Genomic DNA, 20,833 nt, shown 5'->3' on the forward strand with positions numbered 1-20,833 from the left:
GTCCGGGATTTGAACGCGGAACCTCTCGCACCCAAAGCGAGAATCATAACCCTAGACCAACGAACCATGTTACTTTGCTCTCAATATGTGAATATGTAGCCTAACCTGTTGAAAACTTCTCCATAAAACTGGTTTGTAGACAGATCTTCCGCGGGGTCCGTCCGGGATTTGAACCCGGGACCTCTCGCACTTAAAGAGAGAATTATACCCCTAGACCAACGGACCATGTTATTTTTCACAATATGTGAATATCTTGAATAATCCGTTGAAGTCCCCTCCATTAATCTAATCGGTAGAAAGATTTTCCGCAGGGTCCGTCCGGGATTTGAACGCGGAACCTCTCGCACCCAAAGCGAGAATCATACCCCTATACCAACGGACCATGTTACTTTGCTCTCAATATGTGAATATGTAGCCTAACCCGTTGAAAACTTCTCTATAAAACTAGTTTGTAGAAAGATCTTCCGTGGGGTCCGGCCGGGATTTGAACCCGGGACCTCTCGCACCCAAAGCGAGAATCATACCCTAGACCAACGGACCATATTGCTTTGCTCTCAATATATGAATATCTTGAATAACCCGTTGAAGTCCCCTCCATAAATCTGATCGGTAGAAAAATTTTCCGCGGGGTCAGTCCGGGATTTGAACGCGGAACCTCTCGCACCCAAAGCGAGAATCATAACCCTAGACCAACGAACCATGTTACTTTGCTCTCAATATGTGAATATGTAGCCTAACCTGTTGAAAACTTCTCCATAAAACTGGTTTGTAGACAGATCTTCCGCGGGGTCCGTCCGGGATTTGAACCCGGGACCTCTCGCACTTAAAGAGAGAATTATACCCCTAGACCAACGGACCATGTTATTTTTCACAATATGTGAATATCTTGAATAATCCGTTGAAGTCCCCTCCATTAATCTAATCGGTAGAAAGATTTTCCGCAGGGTCCGTCCGGGATTTGAACGCGGAACCTCTCGCACCCAAAGCGAGAATCATACCCCTATACCAACGGACCATGTTACTTTGCTCTCAATATGTGAATATGTAGCCTAACCCGTTGAAAACTTCTCTATAAAACTAGTTTGCAGAAAGATCTTCCGTGGGGTCCGGCCGGGATTTGAACCCAGGTCCTCTCGCACCCGAAGCGATAATCATACCCCTAGACCAATGGACCATATTGCTTTGCTCTCAATATATGAATATCTTGAATAACCCGTTAAAGTCCCCTCCATAAATCTGATCGGTAGAAAGATTTTCCGCGGGGTCCGTCCAGGATTTGTAGGCGGGACCTCTCGCACCCAAAGTGAGAATCATACCCTAGACCAACGGACCATGTGAGTTTGCTCTCAATATGTGAATATGTAGCCTAACCCGTTGAAGACTCCTCCATAAACCTGATTGTTAGAAAGGTTTTCTGAGGGGTCCGTCCGGGATTTGAACGCGGGACCTCTCGCACCCAAAGCGAGAATCATACCCCTAGACCAACGGACCATGTTACTTTTTTCACAATATGTGAATATCTTGAATAACCCGTTGATGTCTTCTCCATAAAACTGGTTTGTAGAAAGATCTTACGTGGGGTCCGTCCGGGATTTGAACCCGGGACCTCTCACACCCTAAGCGAGAATCATACCCCTAGACCAACGGAACATGTTACTTTGCTCTCAATATGTGAATATGTAGCCTAACCTGTTGAAATACTCTCTATAAAAGTGTATTGTAGAAAGATATTCCGCGGGGTCCGTCCGGCATTTGAACCCGGGACCTCTCGCACCTAAAGCGAGAATTATACCCCTAGACCAACGGACCATATTACTTTGCTCTCAATATGTGAATATCTTGAATAACCCGTTAAAGTCCCCTCCATAAATCTGATCGGTAGAAAGATTTTCCGCGGGGTCCGTCCAGGATTTTAACCCTGGACCTCTCGCACCTAAAGTGAGAATCATACCCCAGACCAACGGACCATGTTAATTTTATTGACAATATGTGAATATCTTGAATAACCCGTTGAAGTCTCCTCCATAAAACTGATTGGTAGAAAGATTTTCCGCGGGGTTCGTCCGGGATCTCTCGCACCCAAAACGAGAACCATACCCCTAGACCAACGGACCATGTTAGTTTGCTCCCAATATGTTAATATGTAGCGTAACCCGATGAAGTCTTCTCCATAAGTCTGATTGGTAGAAAGATTTTCCGCGGGGTCCGTCCGGGATTTGAACCCGGGACCTCTCGCACCCAAAACGAGAATCATACCCCTAGACCAACGAACCATGTTAATCTACTCTCAATATGTGAATATGTAGCCTAACACAGTGAAAACTTCTCCATAACACTGGTTTGTAGAAAGATCTTCCGCGGGGTCCGTCCGGGATTTGAACCCGGGACCTCTCGCACCCAAAGCGAGAATCATACCCCTAGACCAACGAACCATGTTAATCTACTCTCAATATGTGAATATGTAGCCTAACACGTTGAAAACTTCTCCATAAAACTGGTTTGTAGAAAGATCTTCCGAGGAGTTCATCCGGGATTTGAACCCGGGACCTCTCGCACCCAAAGCGAGAATTATACTCCTAGACCAACGGACCATTTTACTTTGCGCTCAATATGAGAATATCTTGAATAACCCGTTGAAGTCCCCTCCATTAATCTGATTGGTAGAAAGATTTTCCGCGGGGTCCGTCCGGGATTTGAACGCGGAACCTCTTGCACCCAAAGCGAGAATCATACCCCTAGACCAACGGACCAGGTTACATTGCTCTCAATATGTGAATATGTAGCCTAACACGTTGAAAACTTCTCCATAAAACTGGTTTGTAGAAAGATCTTCCGCGGGGTCCGTCCGGGATTTGAACCCTGGACCTCTCGCACCTAAAGTGAGAATCATACCCGAGACCAACGGACCATGTTAATTTTATTGACAATATGTGAATATCTTGAATAACCCGTTGAAGTCTCCTCCATAAAACTGATTGGTAGAAAGATTTTCCGCGGGGTTCGTCCGGGATCTCTCGCACCCAAAGCGAGAACCATACCCCTAGACCAACGGACCATTTTAGTTTGCTCCCAATATGTTAATATGTAGCGTAACCCGATGAAGTCTTCTCCATAAGTCTGATTGGTAGAAAGATTTTCCGCGGGGTCCGTCCGGGATTTGAACCCGGGACCTCTCGCACCCAAAACGAGAATCATACCCCTAGACCAACGAACCATGTTAATCTACTCTCAATATGTGAATATGTAGCCTAACACGTTGAAAACTTCTCCATAACACTGGTTTGTAGAAAGATCTTCCGCGGGGTCCGTCCGGGATTTGAACCCGAGACCTCTCGCACCCAAAGCGAGAATCATACCCCTAGACCAACGAACCATGTTAATCTACTCTCAATATGTGAATATGTAGCCTAACACGTTGAAAACTTCTCCATAAAACTGGTTTGTAGAAAGATCTTCCGAGGAGTTCATCCGGGATTTGAACCCGGGGCCTCTCGCACCCAAAGCGAGAATTATACTCCTAGACCAACGGACCATATTACTTTGCGCTCAATATGAGAATATCTTGAATAACCCGTTGAAGTCCCCTCCATTAATCTGATTGGTAGAAAGATTTTCCGCGGGGTCCGTCCGGGATTTGAACGCGGAACTTCTTGCACCCAAAGCGAGAATCATACCCCTAGACCAACGAACCATGTTAATCTACTCTCAATATGTGAATATGTAGCCTAACACGTTGAAAACTTCTCCATAAAACTGGTTTGTAGAAAGATCTTCCGAGGAGTTCATCCGGGATTTGAACCCGGGACCTCTCGCACCCAAAGCGAGAATTATACCCCTAGACCAACGGACCATATTACTTTGCGCTCAATATGAGAATATCTTGAATAACCCGTTGAAGTCCCCTCCATAAATCTGATCGGTAGAAAGATTTTCCGCGGGGTCCGTCCAGGATTTGAACCCGGGACCTATCGCAATTAAAGCGAGAATCATACCCCTAGACCAACGGACCATATTACTTTGCTCTCAATATGTGAATATCTTGAATAACCCGTTGAAGTCCCCTCCATAAATCTGATCGGTAGAAAGATTTTCCGCGGGGTCAGTCCGGGATTTGAACCCGGGACCTCTCGCACCTAAAGCGAGAATCATACCCTAGACCAACGGACCATATTGCTTTGCTCTCAATATATGAATATCTTGAATAACCCGTTGAAGTCCCCTCCATAAATCTGATCGGTAAAAAAATTTTCCGCGGGGTCCGTCCGGGATTTGAACGTGGAACCTCTCGCACCCAAAGCGAGAATCATAACCCTAGACCAACGAACCATGTTAGTTTGCTCTCAATATGTGAATATGTAAGTAGGAGTGTCCACAATCATCAAAGGTTTTTCAATGTACAGGTAGAAAGGGGGTCGGCACCGGAAGTCCCCGCTTCCTTCCCCCCTGTGTGTAAACTAGGTCACTTCCGGCAGGTGGCGACATTGTGGGCGTGGCCACGGGTGTCAGGTTACTCCCGCCAGGTGGCGCGCGCGCTGATTGGCTGGCGCGGGGACCACGTGGTAACTACGCGGCGCGGGAACCACGTGGTTACTACGCGACGCGGATACTGCGCGCTAATTGGCTGGCGCGAAATTATTCAAAATGGCGCTGATTGGCTGGTATTTTGGCGCGAAAAGGGGTCAGTACTCCTTTAAAGGAATTCCCAGGTTGGCTATACTCGGGCATTGTTAAAGTGGTGACAGGTTTGATTGATTACGAGCAGGTGTTATTCGGAGTAGAAATAACTGAGCGGCGTAAATACCTTTAGTGACAATACCGAGAGAATCACCTATTAATTATGTCATCGAATTATTACGTCGAAAATTTACGTGATTTGGCCGCCATCTTTAATGTCGCATATTCAAACGGGTTCCGTAGGGTGGCCATATTTGTTATTTTTTTAGGAAGTTTACCATATTTACGTCAATTTTTTAACGCTTTTTAAACAAGTTGTTCCTAACGGATTTCTATATCGTTACGTACCTAGATGGCTTGAACTTGATTATTATGACATATGTATCATATATTACCGTCACTTAACTTTTAATAACGACGCGCGGGAAGAAATAAGGGAGTGGATATTTCAAGTTTTTTTAAACATAGTCAGTACGCGAATAACGGGGTAAAGATTGTATATCCTGCCATCCGTTGGGGTCATCTCGCGTAAACATGTGTTAAAAGGGGGAATTACATATCTAGGCATTACAAGAACTCGCGTTTCGGCGTGTGTAACACGTTTTCCCTAGATGGTTCGATAAAAAAGGCGGGTCACGTGATCATCTGATTTACGATTATGGAAAGGGGTCTTCCATAAAGATTACATTATAACATTTGTCAATCATGCATTTTTTAGGTCGCTATCAAGTTTCAATATTTTGTTCGCGTATTGAATATACATAATAGTATTAAGAACTTTTTAATTTATATTGAATACATTGCCACTATACGAAATATTTACATAAATCAAAAAATGTCGGTTCGCGCTCATGAAATTTAAATAAACGTTAATAATGCGGTAAAAAGCTAAGCCTAACAAATTTAAGAAATACTTTGTCGTCAAAACTACTGTTACACTTTTTGTTATAATCTTCCGCGTATTGACTTAATAATAATGGTATTTTATAGCGTTATATGAAATAACGGGCGGAAATAACTTACTTACGAGTTTAAGGTGAATCCTACGAAGCAAGAATTACATTTGTATAATAACCAACAAAACATTTACTAATAAAAAAATTATAAACTGAAAATGTTTTTGAAATATATTACGTCATTTAAACAATGACCAATCAAATCCCTTACGTCAAATGGACAATGTAATAGTATTATGTAAATTTATAACGCTACCAAGTAAAAACGGTTTTAAATGTGCGGTAGATGGCCAAGTCAAACAGCGATTTATAGTCCTCCTGTATTAATCCATATTATAAATATAACTCTTAAAATATAACTTAACATTTTTAAATACAAAAGTAAATTAATTAAAAAACGCAGCCGATACATTTAAGCGATCATACAAAATAGTAAGAAATCAATTTCATTACACGAAACATTTGTTTGATTTATAATACATTTTAACGGTCTGCTACGTTTTGCATTCTGTGATGTTAATATGTTTGGGTTTTAGTTCTTTAACAATTAAACTACTTTACATCTAAAAAACCAATGTGTTGCTTATTTGAATAAAATTGATAATAAAACTTTTTTACAAAACTCAAAAATGAGTAATACAATGTTATAAAATAATTTTCAACTCTGAACCTGAAATTAAATATGTTTGTCAAATTGTTATCACTTTTTTTTAAATTATCTTACATCCTTCTAAGTTTAAAATAAAAAACTCTGATTTAAATTTAAGACTTTATTTTACAACATTTGTTGTTGACACAAAGGAACTATCGTTAATAACATTTAACACGCTATCAATAAAAACCACTAACTCGTCTATCGCCTTTAAGAATCCAGTTGTTGCGGCTCGTTCCAAAAGAATTTCGTGAGAATTATGCTCTTTTTGAAAATATCTCATTCTTTGTGCATTCAAATCCATTTCAAGTTGACGATTAATTTTTTTCAATTCTTTATTTATATGTTTAATCAGTTCATAGTCCTTGTTTTCTTTATAAGTCATTATTCCACAACAAAAACAAAGCGAAACTAGTTTGTATAAAACGCGATGTGGTTAGTTCAGTACAGGTCGAACACAAAGGAATCTGATTACCGCTAACTATCTCTCCACGCCGTTAGCGCTCCTCTGATTACCGCGAACTCTATCTCTCTCCACGGCGTTAGCGCTCCTTTAAAGGAATGCTTTTCTCCGCGTTTATCTACATTTTTAACGCTGTGATTTATTTAGAACAGGTGTTGAGCGGAGAATCCCCCGTTGCTATGGTGACCTCGGCGCGACGTTTATTTGAGTATCAACAAACTTAGCAAATACCTATAGATTGTTTCAATGTTCAATTCGTTAACCTCGCATGGTTTAAAAGTTCTCCACTTAAATATACGAAGTTTGAGAAAAAAACTTTGACCAATTTTGTGTTTATTTAGAATCAATTAACATATCAAATTATGGAAAATAATGAGTTCAAAACAAATGGTTATAATTACTGTTTTACAAAAATGTGTTAAAACCGAAACGGTGGCATAGTTATTTCCGTAATAAATGATTTAAGTTTAGTTGAGAGTGTATTTACGATAGCCGAAGCAACTATCAAAAGTATCGACGTCAAATTACCTAATAATAAAATTTACAGGATTATAGGATGTTACCGAGTAACAGTGCTCTAGAATTTATTAGTGATATGAATTCCAAATTGCCTTATTATACGAATATTGAAAATGTAATTTGGGCTGGAGATATAGATATAGATCTTTTATTGCCACGCGAGAAAATAGTTACTGAGTACCTAAACGTACTACACGAAAACGGCTTTTTTCCATGTATAAATAACCCTACTCGAGTAACTTCCACTACTAAAACGAGTATTGACCACTTTTCATTAAGCAAAACGTAAAAAATGAAGAGTTATCCACTACTCATATAGTTAATATTTATATTAGTGTCCCTAACATACGCGAAACAAATAAACTGAATAATTCAAAAGAAGTTATCGAAATTGATTATGAAATTTTAACCAAAAATATCGGAAAAGAAACGTGGAACTCAGTTTTTACCTCTCCGAGGGGACAAAGGCCCCTAGGAGGGGTTATACAACGACCGTGTCTGTCTGTGGGTCTGTGGGTGGGTCTGTGGGTGGGTCTGTGGGTGGGTCTGTCTGTCTGTCAGGACTGCGAACGCGTTCGCATTTTCGGTGCAAAGTGTAATCACTGCGTACGCAGTTTCTCAAAGGGTTGGCAAAACCACCGTGTGACGGTGAGCGTTAACGGATGCATTTGCGGTTTGGTTTGGATGGTGTTTTTTCGCTCACCGTCGTGACGGTTTAGTTTTTGTAATGTTTATGCGTAGGTTGTGAGTGTACGAAATTATTATTACCCAAATCAATTACTATATGATGAATTTAAAGTTTTTCTGCTAAAGAAATTTTATTATACCCTTTCAAACACAAACAACTTATCGACTTGACTAAAACTTACGACAACAGATATGTAGAAGTAGGAAATTTATTTACGCCAAGATCCTATAAAACGATCGGTCAAAAACATGCTCGCTATCTAGGCCCTAAAATATATAAGGCAAAAAGTTTTGATAAAGTGTAACAAAAGATGATAAATTTGACTATTGAATAAACCGGCTGTATTCAATTGATTGCTATTTCAACATTTTCATGGTTACCTTCTCTGGTTTTATTTAAGAAAATAAGATGTTAAATGGTTGCAGATTGTTAAAATGTTAAGGTGTTGGTTGCACGAAAAATCTTTAGCGATAAAAACGAATGAATGCCCTGGACGTTATCTTTAAAAAAATGTCATTGTCGAAACAAATTTCAAGTCTAAGTGTACTAGTAAGTGTCACACTTATTTGTTACTTCAGGTCATACGTTTTAAGCATCGCGTATTACACCGATAAGTGTCACACCTATTTGTTATTTCAGGTCATACGTTGTAAGCATCGCGTATTACTCCGATAAGGTGTAAAGTTAATCTAACAATGCCTCACGTACATAAATCGGTTACGTATACATTAAACTATTATAACGGAAATGTAATGTTTTACCCTTTGGGGATTTTCATGTACACTGTTTGAAAATTTATTAAAAAACATTTATTAGTTTTTGGATAAATCTTGGGGTTTTTTCATGTCATTACATTTATTAGTTTGAATAAATCTTGGTAATATTTTAAACAATTTTATATCCCTATTACAAATTGCTTATCAAATAATTGTTATTAATTTTTTTTATTTTCATGTAATAACATTTTCTTGCCATTACACATCACATGGGATAATATTTTTTCACAGAAATCAACCCTTAAAAATGTGTTATTAATGATTGTAGAAGTGATAACGGAATAACTTAAATTATTAGCTGCATTTAGGAAATTAATTTCCACTCGTTCATCCCTCGTTAACATTAAACAATCGTGTTGGATTTGGGATGGATGATCAATTTCGCAACCGTTACACGTTTTTCGTATATAACCCTCAATTTGACTAATTGCGGCAAGTTTTATTTCACCGTAAACACGTTTAACCTCATTGAGGCACGCTATAACCTCATCGTACTTGTTGACAAACGCTTTCCATGTATAAACGGAGATGGCGAACCCAACCTTGGTGGGGGAAATCGTTCCGTAATTCACCCCCACCCCGCGTACCATTTCTCGGATGTTCAATATTCTTCGACCTTGATAAATACTTAAGTCAATTTTCCTTGTATTCGACCCCTCTAAAAACCACGAGGACGGTGGTGTGGATTCGCTTTTGAAAAATGTTGTAATTCGCTCTCGATCCATCCACACTTGTTTAAGTTCAAATTCCGATAGTGTAATACCAGAATCACCGTCAACCCGTCCGAGACGTATCGAGCAATCGAGGGTAACAGCGACCGCCTTTATCGGGGAAATTAGGAAAACTTTCATCCCTTCCCTGAAAACAAACACCAAGATATAAACACATTTAATTTATATTAGCTTAACCATACTCGCATTTTTAGTTGTGTTGCACCACCGTTCGTGAAGTCGCAAATAGATTTTATAGTTCGCGTCTGGGGTTTTAATCATTTTCTTTGAAGGTTCTTTGTGGCTTTTATACCCGGAATGTGTCGACCTTTGAGTCTTTCAGATCTAATGAAAGTCACATGTCGAAATGTTGGACTGACGTTTGATACGGGTCTTTCAGATTTACTCTTATGCTTAAAACGTATGACCTGAAGTAACAAATAAGTGTGACACTTACTAGTACACTTAGACTTGAAACTTGTTTCGACAATGACATTTTTTTAAAGAGAACGTCCAGGGCATTCATTCGTTTTTATCGCTAAAGATTTTTCGTGCAACCAACACCTTAACATTTTAACAATCTGCAACCATTTAACATCTTATTTTCTTAAATAAAACCAGAGAAGGTAACCATGAAAATGTTGAAATAGCAATCAATTAAATACAGCCGGTTTATTCAATAGTCAAATTTATCATCTTTTGTTACACTTTATCAAAACTTTTTGCCTTATATATTTTAGGGCCTAGATAGCGAGCATGTTTTTGACCGATCGTTTTATAGGATCTTGGCGTAAATAAATTTCCTACTTCTACATATCTGTTGTCGTAAGTTTTAGTCAAGTCGATAAGTTGTTTGTGTTTGAAAGGGTATAATAAAATTTCTTTAGCAGAAAAACTTTAAATTCATCATATAGTAATTGATTTGGGTAATAATAATTTCGTACATATGCGTAGAATTTTTCTTTGTAATATTTCTAATGGTACGATTGTAGTATCATAAGTACGACCCCAGCCGATTATTCCGTATGATATAATTGATTGAATTAGGGCGTAATATACTGTTTTTAACCACGGTATTTCTAGAAAGTTTTTAATTTCACGGAATTTATACATAGTCGAATTTTATTAGTGATATAGGTCACATGTACATTCCACTTTAGATTACTGTCTATTATTACCCCCAGATATTTTAGTTTATTTACTCTTTCTAACTTTAAACATTTTCTCTACAATTATTATTTTCGTGAATTTTAAATTCATGTAACAAATCTATAGTCGTTCTCGAGGAGAAACAAATGTAATAAGTTTTATTTATGTTGAATGTTAATAAATTTTCCTTAAGTTTCATATAAACTATATTTAGAGCCCTTTGTGTCCGCAGTATCATCCGCAAACGATGCGAGTTTCTCATCAATTTCGATGTTACATAAATTATTTATGTATATTAAAAACAATATCGGGCCAATCATTGTACCTTGAGGTATACCAAATTTAATTAATAGTGAGTTACTTATGGTATTATTTATTTTAACTATTGTATATCTCTCGAGTAAATAACTTCTAAACCAATCTAATACAATTCCACGTATACCAGATTTTTCTAATTTCTGTATTAATATAGGGTTGGAGACAGTATCGAATGTCTTTTTTAAGTCCAAAAACACGCCAATAGATTTTACATTTTGATCAATAGTTTTATATAGCATTTCTGTTAGCTCAAAAATAGACCTTTTCTAAAACCGTATTGATTTTTCGATAAATATTTTGAGCTCTCCAGGAAGTTAATTAACTGATTTTTTATAACTTTTTCAAATATTTTAGAAATGTTACTAAGAAGGGCAATTATATAATAATTTTTTAATGCAACGTTAAATGGTTCTTTTTTAATACGCTTAGCTAATGCATCTCTTTTCCTTATCGATACAATTATTGAATTTGTTATCCGAGGTTTTATTTATTTTTATGAGGGAAAGAAATATGACGTTAGATCAATAGGTTTTTTAATACATCAACAAATAGTTTCGAGGCTTCATTAGGGTCGTTTTCTTCAAAAACTGAGTTCCACGTTTCTTTTCCGATATTTTTGGTTAAAATTTCATAATCAATTTCGATAACTTCTTTTGAATTATTCAGTTTATTTGTTTCGCGTATGTTAGGGACACTAATATAAATATTAACTATATGAGTAGTGGATAACTCTTCATTTTTTACGTTTTGCTTAATGAAAAGTGGTCAATACTCGTTTTAGTAGTGGAAGTTACTCGAGTAGGGTTATTTATACATGGAAAAAAGCCGTTTTCGTGTAGTACGTTTAGGTACTCAGTAACTATTTTCTCGCGTGGCAATAAAAGATCTATATCTATATCTCCAGCCCAAATTACATTTTCAATATTCGTATAATAAGGCAATTTGGAATTCATATCACTAATAAATTCTAGAGCACTGTTACTCGGTAACATCCTATAATCCTGTAAATTTTATTATTAGGTAATTTGACGTCGATACTTTTGATAGTTGCTTCGGCTATCGTAAATACACTCTCAACTAAACTTAAATCATTTATTACGGAAATAACTATGCCACCGTTTCGGTTTTAACACATTTTTGTAAAACAGTAATTATAACCATTTGTTTTGAACTCATTATTTTCCATAATTTGATATGTTAATTGATTCTAAATAAACACAAAATTGGTCAAAGTTTTTTTCTCAAACTTCGTATATTTAAGTGGAGAACTTTTAAACCATGCGAGGTTAACGAATTGAACATTGAAACAATCTATAGGTATTTGCTAAGTTTGTTGATACTCAAATAAACGTCGCGCCGAGGTCACCATAGCAACGGGGGATTCTCCGCTCAACACCTGTTCTAAATAAATCACAGCGTTAAAAATGTAGATAAACGCGGAGAAAAGCATTCCTTTAAAGGAGCGCTAACGCCGTGGAGAGAGATATAGTTCGCGGTAATCAGAGGAGCGCTAACGGCGTGGAGAGATAGTTAGCGGTAATCAGATTCCTTTGTGTTCGACCTGTACTGAACTAACCACATCGCGTTTTATACAAACTAGTTTCGCTTTGTTTTTGTTGTGGAATAATGACTTATAAAGAAAACAAGGACTATGAACTGATTAAACATATAAATAAAGAATTGAAAAAAATTAATCGTCAACTTGAAATGGATTTGAATGCACAAAGAATGAGATATTTTCAAAAAGAGCATAATTCTCACGAAATTCTTTTGGAACGAGCCGCAACAACTGGATTCTTAAAGGCGATAGACGAGTTAGTGGTTTTTATTGATAGCGTGTTAAATGTTATTAACGATAGTTCCTTTGTGTCAACAACAAATGTTGTAAAATAAAGTCTTAAATTTAAATCAGAGTTTTTTATTTTAAACTTAGAAGGATGTAAGATAATTTAAAAAAAAGTGATAACAATTTGACAAACATATTTAATTTCAGGTTCAGAGTTGAAAATTATTTTATAACATTGTATTATTCATTTTTGAGTTTTGTAAAAAAGTTTTATTATCAATTTTATTCAAATAAGCAACACATTGGTTTTTTAGATGTAAAGTAGTTTAATTGTTAAAGAACTAAAACCCAAACATATTAACATCACAGAATGCAAAACGTAGCAGACCGTTAAAATGTATTATAAATCAAACAAATGTTTCGTGTAATGAAATTGATTTCTTACTATTTTGTATGATCGCTTAAATGTATCGGCTGCGTTTTTTAATTAATTTACTTTTGTATTTAAAAATGTTAAGTTATATTTTAAGAGTTATATTTATAATATGGATTAATACAGGAGGACTATAAATCGCTGTTTGACTTGGCCATCTACCGCACATTTAAAACCGTTTTTACTTGGTAGCGTTATAAATTTACATAATACTATTACATTGTCCATTTGACGTAAGGGATTTGATTGGTCATTGTTTAAATGACGTAATATATTTCAAAAACATTTTCAGTTTATAATTTTTTTATTAGTAAATGTTTTGTTGGTTATTATACAAATGTAATTCTTGCTTCGTAGGATTCACCTTAAACTCGTACTGTAAGTAAGTTATTTCCGCCCGTTATTTCATATAACGCTATAAAATACCATTATTATTAAGTCAATACGCGGGAGATTATAACAAAAAGTGTAACAGTAGTTTTGACGACAAAGTATTTCTTAAATTTGTTAGGCTTAGCTTTTTACCGCATTATTAACGTTTATTTAAATTTCATGAGCGCGAACCGACCTTTTTTGATTTATGTAAATATTTCGTATAGTGGCAATGTATTCAATATAAATTAAAAAGTTCTTAATACTATTATGTATATTCAATACGCGAACAAAATATTGAAACTTGATAGCGACCTAAAAAATGCATGATTGACAAATGTTATAATGTAATCTTTATGGAAGACCCCTTTCCATAATCGTAAATCAGATGATCACGTGACCCGGCTTTTTTATCGAACCATCTAGGGAAAACGTGTTACACACGCCGAAACGCGAGTTCTTGTAATGCCTAGATATGTAATTCCCCCTTTTAACACATGTTTACGCGAGATGACCCCAACGGATGGCAGGATATACAATCTTTACCCCGTTATTCGCGTACTGACTATGTTTAAAAAAACTTGAAATATCCACTCCCTTATTTCTTCCCGCGCGTCGTTATTAAAAGTTAAGTGACGGTAATATATGATACATATGTCATAATAATCAAGTTCAAGCCATCTAGGTACGTAACGAGTGTAACGATCTTTTATAGTCGTACCATTTTTAATTGCATAAAAATATATATTATAATATTGTAAGTTTAAAAATAAAAATATTCCAAGTGAAAATATAAAATATAGGCTTATCACAGATATACGGAAAGAGAGATGGGCTAGGTCGTAGGGGGGTCGCCTGGGTTTCTACCTCGAGCGTCCAACGATTTCCCGTGCATTGTAGTAATTCTGTGGAATGCTTGAGAAATAAGTTTTCCTTAAGTAGATTTTGACCGTGGAAGATTTCCAAGGGTTTTTCATGTATATACGATATAAAGTGTGTTTTTGTAAAAATGTATCGGACTCACCTGCAAAGGTTACAAAAGTGGTGAAATGTGTTTTAAGATTTTCCATAAACGTCATTCGACCTGGTCACGTGACCTTAACCCGAGATTTCTTAAACGCGCTCGGACAAACGTGAACTCCAACGAAACCACTCGTCTCGCAACTGTACTCGCCACCCGAAAAGGGTTAGTCGTGATGCGTCGTATTAAGACTTTAAACACGCGGACTTATTAAAAGAACCGTTAAAAAAAGTGAAATGTGTGCCGTCGAAGTCATACCTAACAGTGGACTCTTCATTGGATTTATCACCAAGTCATCAGACGGGAGCCACCGAAACTATAACGATGAGTAGAACCTAATTGTGGCGGTAAACCGCATTCTTAATAAGCGCACTATTTTAATGAGTGATATCACTTTGTAAGGAGGTTACCTAGTTAACATATTTTAAAACAATTACATCTCTATAAGGAGCTCTGTATTTAGTAAGAATTCCATAAGGAATTATTAACTGTAATCCTCTAGTTTTAATTAGTGACGCGAATAAGGGTTAACCCGTAATTTTAAATTATTAAATATTGGCCATATAATGTTAGGATTCAAAGGAATATTCCTGGGGGTTAGTGTATAAGTTAGCTAGTTTGAAAAGTATTAATTGGTTAGGGTTATAGGATTTGTTTGTTTTGTATTTGCTATTTCATTAATGATATTCAGTTTTTATAATTAAAACTTGTTTAATTATTCACTTGGAAATCTTGCCCTTTTAATTTAATTACTTAGTTAATATAATTTAATTTTTATAATATGCCAACAATACCTAGTAAGTTGGTCGCTCGAGATAATTCTCGTTAGAGCAACCAAAAGATTGTTGCATAACTGGGGGTCCGTCCGGTCCAGGGGGGGTGGCGTGTCCACAAAGCTCGTCTCTCTTTCGTAAATCTCGTATACCGTAACTCTCCTTAGTAGGGGGTCTATTGTACTCGCGTTGAAGTCATTTTACGATTTTTTTTTAATATCTACACTCATAGCCACATGACAATGTACATATATCTACGTTCTGCATGGTTTTTCTTATTCATGTCTCTATAGACAAATATTTTATTTAATTTTAACTCGGTTTGGAGCCTTGTGGCTTCGTTCACCTTAATTTGCTTTACGTCGTATGAACAACTTCCATCCTAATTGCGCGCCCGATTTGGGTAAATTTCAATCTTGCGAGGCGTGCCTTAAAGACTATCAGAATCATCCAGGTTAGCCCGCCTACACAATAGAACAATGCCTAAAAATCAAGATAGTAATAGGGATTCTGCTAACGCTGATGGGGATAGTGACGAAGATGCCCCATTACTTACGAGACAAGATATAACTACGTTATTCGCGGAGCTTAAACAGTTGCGTTCTGAGGTTAAAATATTACGTGAAGCCCAAGTAGCGGGGGGTAGCTCATTTCAAAACCCCTCCTCTAGCGTTACGGCCATTCCACCGGTTTCTCAACCTACGGGACTGTTTACAACCGCCCAATTGTCTAGCTTACCAATAATGAATTCTACGTTACCGCGAACCACCCCTGTAACTTCTGTAAGTTCCCAATTGTTCGCGCAATCTCAGCCTTTTACGCCTATTTTTAGTTTACCCGGCACGTCCGCTAATCAAACGTTTGGTTTAGGGCCTACTGTCCACTCCGGGGCTATGGGATTGGGACAAACTATGTACGCGGCGCCACCTGTCAATAAAAACTGGCTGCCTACGATGGCGCTTCCTACCTATTCGGGTCGGTTTTCCGAGGGGGGACCCAAAGATTTTTTAATCAAGGCCAAACAGCTGCTCCTTAGTCGCGGAATGCCCGAAGACGTGTTTCTCACCCATTGGCCGCCCGCTATGTTTACGGGTCCCGCTCTTGAATGGTGGCTTAAGCAGGCAAATATTACCACTTGGTTGCAATTTGAGCATTATTTAATGGAAGAGTTTTCTTCGCAAAATAATGATAACATGTCCCTAGAACAGATAATGAATTATAGGCAGAATCCAGGTCAGTCAGTAAGCTCCTATGTTGAGAAAATGCAAGATTTGTTTTCAGGGTTACTTAGGCCTCTCGAGGTGCATACGCAATTAAGCATAATTTATAATAATTTGCTTCCTAATTTAAAACCCTATTTGGCCCGTAACACCTATGCGACTCTTCGAGATTTAGTGTCAGACGCTACCCGTACTGAAATAGCTTTAAAAGGGAGTAGGAATGCTAGTAATACAACGAATAATTCCTATAACAATGGCCGTAATGGTCATTCGTCCAATAATAGGCCTACCAATTCTAATTCTCATTCGAATAACTCTCGAGTTACTAATTCGAATAATTCCAATAGCGCCCAAAAGCTACCAGTTAAAACCAACGGTGATGGTACGCCTATCGTTTGCCATCATTGTCAAGAATCGGGACATAAACGCCCAGAGTGCCCCAAACTTATTTGCAAGTTGTGCAATAAAACAGGCCATTTTCAAGATACATGTAGATGTAGCTTAGCGTCTACTAAACATCCTCAAAATTCCCAACAATGGTCGGGAAACGGGATAGGGGGGGTTCCGAAACCTCCCGCAAAGAAGTGAAGCCGTCCATAGTGGACCCAATAGGGGAGAGGGGTACAGTTTCCGTAGCTCAGTCAGGGGATAGTAATAATTTAAATTTAAAATTCATTAAAATTAAAATTGGTACTTTCGAATGTTTAGCATTATTAGATCCAGGTTCGTCCTATACACTTTTTAATCCCAATTTAAAGGAGCGCTTATTGGCTGAAGGCTGTACTTATAAAAATATTGATAAAAACCTAACAATAGCCGATAGCTCCTTAAAGGGTACTCAGGGGGGAGTCTCTGTTACTTTTACACTTCCCGGAAAAACTGTCACTCACGATTCTTTCTTTATGCCCGATTTACCGCATCCCTGTATTTTGGGTGTCGATTTTGTTTGTTTCTTTAAAATTTGTGTAGACTTCGCTGATAATACTTGGTTTTGGGGAGAAAATCCACGGGTGCGATATATCTTTGAGGAACGTTTAAATAATTGTCCCACAGCTTGTTTAATTTACGACATAGATAGGGAGGGGTTAGATACGGCTTTACGCTCTGCCAACCTCGACCCGATACTTAAGTCTAGGCTTTGCGAGGTAATTAAACCATTCGAACATGTGTTTTCGTTGGTACCGGGTCAAACCAATTCCGCGACTCATCATATAGATACGGGAGATACCGCACCTATCGCGCAACCGCCTTACCGCTATTCACCCGCCAAACAGGCCGACATGGACAAACTTATAGATGAAATGTTAGAATTAGGTCTTATAGAACCGTGTAACAGTCCTCGGAGTTCGCCTACTATATTAGTTTCAAAAAAAGACGGCGGTAAGCGACTATGTATCGACTATAGGAAAGTCAAAAAACATACGCGGAAAGATAAGTTTCCCATGGCGCGAATAGACGACATCTTTGATCGAATTAACAAGCCCAAATATATCTCCGTTATGGACCTTCGCGCCGGCTACTGGCAGGTGCCGTTGGATCCAGGTAGTCGCGACAAAGCCGCGTTTGTTACTCATAAGGGCTTATTTCACCCTACCGTTCTAATGTTTGGCTTAACCAACGCCCCCGGCACATTCCAGAGAATGATGAATATACTATTTAACCATTTAAAGGACTCTGGGGTTTTAGCTTATTTAGATGATTTGATTATTATCTCCGACACTTTTGACGAACATATGGCGACTTTAGAAAAAGTATTGCAGACGTTATCCGAAGCAGGCCTCACAGTTAAGGCTTCAAAAACTAAATTTTGTCAGGAGGAAGTTCTCATTTTAGGACACTTAATTACGCAAGACGGTATCGCCGTCGATCCGTCCAAAATTACCTGTATTTCGGGTTATCCCGCGCCTAAAACCGTTCGTCAATTGCGTCGTTTTCTGGGTATGGCCGGGTACTACCGGCGCTTCGTTCAATCTTTCTCTGACATAGCTCACCCTTTAAATTCATTGTTAAAGAAAGATGCCAAATTTCGTTGGGGACCCGCGCAGCAATCGGCGTTCGACAAGTTGAAGGGCGCCCTAGTCTCCGCTCCGATAATGAGTGCGCCAGATCCTAGCTTCCCTTATGTCATTCAGTGTGACGCCTCGGCAACCGGCCTTGGTTGCGTCCTTATGCAGAAGAATAAAGACAATGAATCAGGCCCGATGCACGTTATTCACTATGCTAGTCGGTCGCTTAACCCAGCTGAGCAAAACTATTCCGCCACAGAGCGTGAATGCTTAAGTATAGTTTGGGCCCTAGAAAAATTTCGTCCTTATGTAGAAGGCGCGGAATATGACGTTTGGACCGACCATTCGTCATTGCAATGGCTGCTAAAAACTAAAGATCCCACTGGCAAATTTGCGAGGTGGATCGAAAAACTTCAAGCGTTTAACTTCCCAATAAAATACATTAAAGGCAAAAGTAATGTCGTAGTTGACGCGTTGTCACGCATTCCAAGCGCAAATCAGTCTCTGCCGGCAGATTCTGATGGGTGTGTGACTGTAGCTGAAACCTGCGATACGTCTAGAGCTAGCGATGGACTTATTGAGTTAGATAGGGAGGTCATAATCGACCATCAGTCTAAGGACACCAAAATTAAATTAATTAAAAGTTTTTTAGAATCTGGCTCGTTACCAGCGGATCGTCTTTCTAGTCGGTGGGTAAAAAGGGTCGCTCCCTTGTGCGAAATTCAGGATGCCATAGTGCATAAGCTTATAGAAGCCCAGCATAGTTCTGGTTCTGATTTCCGAATTTTAGTTCCCCCGTCTTTAACTAATATGGTCTTAGCAGCGGCTCACGACATTCCTAGCAGCGGTCACCAGGGTGGAGGTAAAACTCTCGCTCGGGTGCGAAAGGCTTACACTTGGGAGGGCTTAACTCGAGACGTTCTCCGTTATGTAAGTTCGTGTAAAGTTTGTCAAGCCCACAAAAATCCAAACACCAAACCTTTAGGTCTATTACAATCCAGTAAGATAGTTTCCCCTTGGGACGTCATTGGTATTGACTTAAAAGGCCCATTTCCTAGAAGCCGTAAAGGCCACACTTATATTTTAGTCATAGTCGACTATATGACTAAGTGGGTCGAGGTATTTCCCCTCAGGCACCCTACCACTAAACTAATCGTTGAGAAATTGGTGGAAGAGGTTTTTACTAGGTACGGTCTCCCAAAATCTGTAACCAGCGATAACGGGGTTCAGTTTGCTTCCAATGTAATGAACGCTACCCTAGCAGCTATGGGGGTGAAACAAAAATTTACGTCATTTTACCATCCGCAGCCAAACCAGGCTGAACGAATTAATTGGAACCTATCATTCATGATAGCGTGTTACGTAGAGGACTTTCACGATGTGTGGGATGTCCATTTGCAAAAATTCGCAATGTCTCCTTTTCCTTTGAGTAGTTAATTTTAGTTTTTGTTAGTGTCCTCTCGAGTCTTTCGGAACTGGTCATGGGGGAGTGTAACGATCTTTTATAGTCGTACCATTTTTAATTGCATAAAAATATATATTATAATATTGTAAGTTTAAAAATAAAAATATTCCAAGTGAAAATATAAAATATAGGCTTATCACAGATATACGGAAAGAGAGATGGGCTAGGTCGTAGGGGGGTCGCCTGGGTTTCTACCTCGAGCGTCCAACGATTTCCCGTGCATTGTAGTAATTCTGTGGAATGCTTGAGAAATAAGTTTTCCTTAAGTAGATTTTGACCGTGGAAGATTTCCAAGGGTTTTTCATGTATATACGATATAAAGTGTGTTTTTGTAAAAATGTATCGGACTCACCTGCAAAGGTTACAAAAGTGGTGAAATGTGTTTTAAGATTTTCCATAAACGTCATTCGACCTGGTCACGTGACCTTAACCCGAGATTTCTTAAACGCGCTCGGACAAACGTGAACTCCAACGAAACCACTCGTCTCGCAACTGTACTCGCCACCCGAAAAGGGTTAGTCGTGATGCGTCGTATTAAGACTTTAAACACGCGGACTTATTAAAAGAACCGTTAAAAAAAGTGAAATGTGTGCCGTCGAAGTCATACCTAACAGTGGACTCTTCATTGGATTTATCACCAAGTCATCAGACGGGAGCCACCGAAACTATAACGATGAGTAGAACCTAATTGTGGCGGTAAACCGCATTCTTAATAAGCGCACTATTTAAATGAGTGATATCACTTTGTAAGGAGGTTACCTAGTTAACATATTGTTAAACAATTACATCTCTATAAGGAGCTCTGTATTTAGTAAGAATTCCATAAGGAATTATTAACTGTAATCCTCTAGT

At 38.3% G+C, this 20,833-nt stretch overlaps 5 non-coding genes across 5 annotated transcripts; all 5 read right to left on the reverse strand.

The window, feature by feature from the left end:
• Positions 1–1,574: 1,574 nt before the first annotated feature.
• On the reverse strand, positions 1,575–1,650 carry TRNAP-AGG (transfer RNA proline (anticodon AGG)). Its single transcript has one exon. It is a non-coding gene; the product is annotated as a tRNA-Pro (tRNA).
• Positions 1,651–2,201: 551 nt separating this feature from the next.
• TRNAP-UGG (transfer RNA proline (anticodon UGG)) lies at positions 2,202–2,273 on the reverse strand. Its single transcript has one exon. It is a non-coding gene; the product is annotated as a tRNA-Pro (tRNA).
• Positions 2,274–2,360: 87 nt separating this feature from the next.
• Positions 2,361–2,432, reverse strand: TRNAP-UGG (transfer RNA proline (anticodon UGG)). Its single transcript has one exon. It is a non-coding gene; the product is annotated as a tRNA-Pro (tRNA).
• Positions 2,433–3,142: 710 nt separating this feature from the next.
• On the reverse strand, positions 3,143–3,214 carry TRNAP-UGG (transfer RNA proline (anticodon UGG)). The gene has a single exon. It is a non-coding gene; the product is annotated as a tRNA-Pro (tRNA).
• An 87-nt stretch (positions 3,215–3,301) lies between these two features.
• On the reverse strand, positions 3,302–3,373 carry TRNAP-UGG (transfer RNA proline (anticodon UGG)). The gene has a single exon. It is a non-coding gene; the product is annotated as a tRNA-Pro (tRNA).
• Positions 3,374–20,833: the final 17,460 nt, after the last annotated feature.

The sequence above is a fragment of the Leiobunum rupestre genome, chromosome 10 (assembly GCF_980474605.1).
Source record: "Leiobunum rupestre chromosome 10, qqLeiRupe1.1.hap1, whole genome shotgun sequence".
Classification (NCBI taxonomy): domain Eukaryota; kingdom Metazoa; phylum Arthropoda; class Arachnida; order Opiliones; family Sclerosomatidae; genus Leiobunum; species Leiobunum rupestre.